Source organism: Amphibalanus amphitrite, unplaced genomic scaffold (genome assembly GCF_019059575.1).
Source record: "Amphibalanus amphitrite isolate SeventyFive unplaced genomic scaffold, NRLGWU_Aamphi_draft 000292F_arrow, whole genome shotgun sequence".
In the NCBI taxonomy this organism is placed as follows: domain Eukaryota; kingdom Metazoa; phylum Arthropoda; class Thecostraca; order Balanomorpha; family Balanidae; genus Amphibalanus; species Amphibalanus amphitrite.
Window position 1 is genome coordinate 64,809 of NW_024881787.1, and position 4,344 is coordinate 69,152.

A 4,344-nucleotide genomic window follows, 5' to 3' on the forward strand; every position below is an offset into this window, starting at 1 on the left:
CGGCGTGTCCGCATTGTATTTCGGCGATGCTGTTGGAGATTGGAGACGGCCGCACGATATTTAGAACAGCAGCAACCAAATTCGGCGATATTCATTCAATTTCGGTGGCTATTTGGAAGCAAGCAGAGACTTCTTGCTTACACAATTAGCTTGTTGGAGCATTGTTATTCAGTCAAACGTTTTTCAAGGTGTTTACTGTTGCCACTGTCTCATTGTCTGGACTTGAGTGCATGCCTCCAGCCCTCCACCCTCTCCGTTATGGCCGAATATTCCTCTCGCCATCGCCAGCGATGAGCATGATTTCATGTCCGTGCTTTCTGTGGGTTAAACAAAGCATTACAATGTGCCTATTAATTTCTATCAAGGAAGTACAAATAACATAAGTTTATAGGCACCTGCTTAAAACGAAGCTGGCGGAGAACAAAACCAGGCCGACGGGGTACGCGACTACTGAACTTTGACCCCGCCCATGCGCCAGAGACGCCCGTCGCCCGGTGTCGTCGCGCGGTTGTTGAAAGGATGCGCCGAGCGCCGGATGGACAGTCAGATGCTCAGGGAGGGGGGGGGGGGGGAGAAAAATACACCTGCCGCAACTACGAGTCTTGTCCATGGGACGGGTTAGAATGTGGGCGCTAAGCCTCTGGGTCTGGTGGTGTTCGTGGGGGTGGGGTGGGGTGAGGGGAGGCGTGATGATACGATACGGAATGATTAATTTATTTTCGTGTCCTTCTGCACACAGTAGGTAAGGGATGTTTGATATTTCACGCTGGCAGTTGATTAATAGGAGATGATTACAGGAAGTGCAACGATAACCGATTGGAAGGACTTATTCTCGTATGGCTGAGCTAATTGTGTTATGTTTGATTGACGAGGTGATGGGTTGCTTTCAAAGTGAAGTAAAATAACAGGTCTTTTGATAAAATGGGTTCATGTTTTGGGCAAAAACTTGGCACACAGTGACAACAGCACAGACGTGCTTCAATGAAAGAGAATCGGGGCTTGCCTCGAGTCCAACAACGATTGGCGTTTGCCTTGTCGATCGTCGTCCGCCATGTGCGGACAGGAGCGGGTACTGTAATATAAAAAAGAAACCAGCCCACCACAGATGTTATCTTTTTAGGATAAATAGTACTAATTCAGTAAAGTTTATCAATTTTCACATCAGAATTCGAAACAGGAAACAGCGAAACGATCTTAGGTAGGTACTGTGACGCTAAACAAACAATGGCCTGCTTTTCTCCCCCTGAGAATATCTCAAAGCCACAAAGCTGTATGAGGATTCATTTGATGCTCAAGAAGCGTTCCTGAAAATATGAATCACCTGGGTGCCTCCGGTTACCCGCCGAAATTGAATGAACAGTGCCGAATTTGGTTGTTACTGTTGCTAAATAGCGTGCGCTACCTCTAAACCTGTGCTGGCGCAGCCGATTCTACTTGCGCTATCGCTGAAAATGGAGCGTTTTGCCGCTGTGCCGAAATTGAATGCTTTACCGCCGACTGCCTGACCTGCGCCGAGATATTATGTGATTCTTGTACATAATATTGCGGTGTGTCTACACACATTTCGTTAGTTCTAAAATGGACGATTACGCCCCGAAATAAACTGACAAAAGGTGTAGACATCCGTCTTGTGAAAAAGTTGAACTTTTGCCTTCAATATTTCTACAGGCAATTTTAGATGTGCCTTCACATAGATTACAAAACCGTTTAAATTATTTTATTCACTTCAAGCCTTCCCTATTGTTCTTGATGATGCGGGAACTATTTCTAATTAGTGTTTCTAGCTTAGTAAAAGAACATATTGTGCAAACGATAAAAAAGCATAAATGGAAGATTTTAAATGCAATTTTCTGTAACAAATAATGGTAAATTCCCTACACATCAAGGAAAAGGTGCATGCTAACTGTTAATTTAAAGTTCTTGGGGCCAGTTGGTTTCTTCTTTTCTTACGTCGCCCCAATGGCCGCGAATACACTTGTGATAACGCCTATCGCCGAAAAAGGCTTGTGTGAACGTCAGATGGCTACAACGCCCCAACAGCAGAGACGGCCAGGCACCCGTCGAAAATCAAATTGTGAGACATTTTGAGCCACCGTGCACTCATTGGGCTTGATATGATGGCTCAAAGACAACCGTTAGCACAGGGCACTACTGCGGTAATATATTCTACCAGTGCGAAAACTGGATGCCGTGAACCAAATGGCCATGAACGGGTTTGTTTTGGAAACCAAATCTGTTGGAAGCCAAAGGTTGCGCAATGATCAGACATGGAGCTTCTCCACTCTGCAGATGTAAAAAACGCAGCAAAAGTGACGTAGGCAGACATTTTTGTTTCGGGGGATAATACCTTATGACCTGGGAACACTTTGATGTCAAGTTTATCTTATATGATCGTATTATCCTCCGGCAAGAGGTCAAAGAAAACAGGCCCGTACACCCAGTTTCGGGAGACCCGTAAAACAACTGAGACCAGCAATGGCTGGCATTTTCCATCATTGTCGGCTGATCTTGTAACAAGCGTATCTATTGCATGTGCTATTTCACAGCCACCCTAGTTGACTATATAGGACGGTAAAAAGAAAAAAGCGCAATCATGCTTGCCTTATTTTGTACGCTAATTAACAATGTCCGGGTAATTATGGGACACCCTGTATACCTGCTCTCAAGCCCTTGCAAGGGAATCTCCTGCAGTTTCTGAGTCAGCTTTGGGTTTGACGAGCTCAACGGCAACAAACATCTGCTCCCGAAAGGCGACAGCTTGCATCGGCACCATTGAGTATTTTGTAGCGATTCTCGGGCGACAATTCCTTCACGAAGACTGCCACGCCGACATCTCTAGCACCATTTTCCTTTTCAAAATGACCCCATTCCTGAACAAACGGAAAGTGCTAGCCCGGTAAACATGGTGTGTCAGAAGTAGAAATGGCGGAATAGAAATAGTAGAAATAGAAGAAGCGGTGGATCGTGCCATTAACGTCAAATTTTCGGTACCGGCTAAGAATTGAACGGCGGATCTTGTCACGCAATAATTAAGTAAATCGGCCCACAAGTTTTCTATTAACAGGGGGGGGGCATTCCACGATAGATCGTACCACTTTTTTCCAATTTGACACCCTCATCTCTCGGAATTTGACTAGAATTGGTCTCAGGGGTAATCAGGGGCTCTGAATCCACCTGTAACAATTTCAGGCTTATCAGATAAGTATTTTTTGAGTTATGGCGTATAACATTTTTTGAATCTTGCTTTGCAGCGCTAAGTTTGGCGGGCTGTAACTCTAAGACGGATTATTCAAATGCCAAATGTTATATAACATTGAACTTGCAATGAAACAGAGATTAATATGTATTTTTGAAATTTCGAAAAATACGCAATTTTGGATATATGGCACATCGAGTTTTCTTTCATTTGTATTTTTTGGACTTTGAGACCAATTTTTTTTGAATTTTTATTTCTTTAAAAAATATTTGGCTCATTGTTAAGAAGTATGCAAAAAAATTAGGAAGGTGTTCTTTCTATAAATGTATTCATTTTACGTCACGATAATGGTTTCGAATTGTGATTTCGGGAGGGGAGCTTACAAATGGCGTGGTAAAGCTGCCTAGTGACATCACGGGTTACTGAAATTTCAATTGACGTCCGAGTCATCTGAAAAAGTGAAAGGAGGGTTCATCCAACCCTCTTTCCTATAAGCGCGAGGGTGAAAAAGGCTGTTTGGTTCTGACATTGTTTTGGACGCCAATGACCATAGCTGTTCGAGATGAAAGTTACAGGACGCATACATGGTGTCCTCCAGAGGTCTCACAATTTGTATATCGGGGAATTTTTTAAGGTTACATGAGGTCAGGTCGGTCACGTACCATCACTGTTATAAATCAATGGGGAAATATAAAAACTGTTATTTTGGCGCCGAGCATGATCTAAAACTATCTCACGTACATGGCATCGTGATTTCATGCACTCCTTTCAAAGTCCAATGCTTCACTTTTGCATTGTTAACCTTGCGTGACGTCATTTATGACGTCATTAGGGTCGTACGAGTTTTTCGTCAATAACTCCCGATCAAATGGAGCTAGAGAGTCGGGAAAACCACCAATGGACTCGGGAAGACCTTCCGAATCGAATGATATGCCACATGATACCCTTTGCCCAGCTTCGTGACCTGAGGGGCTCTGACCTGACCTTGACCCGAGGTCAACTACTTAAGTTGACCTCACCCTCGCAAAAAGTATACCATTCGATGCACCTGAGCTAGGCGAACACAATGATGCCAAAATGGCGGCTCTGCGGCCATTTTTTGCAAAGTTATTTACTAAAAACCGAACCCGTAACTTCAAGTTACTTGA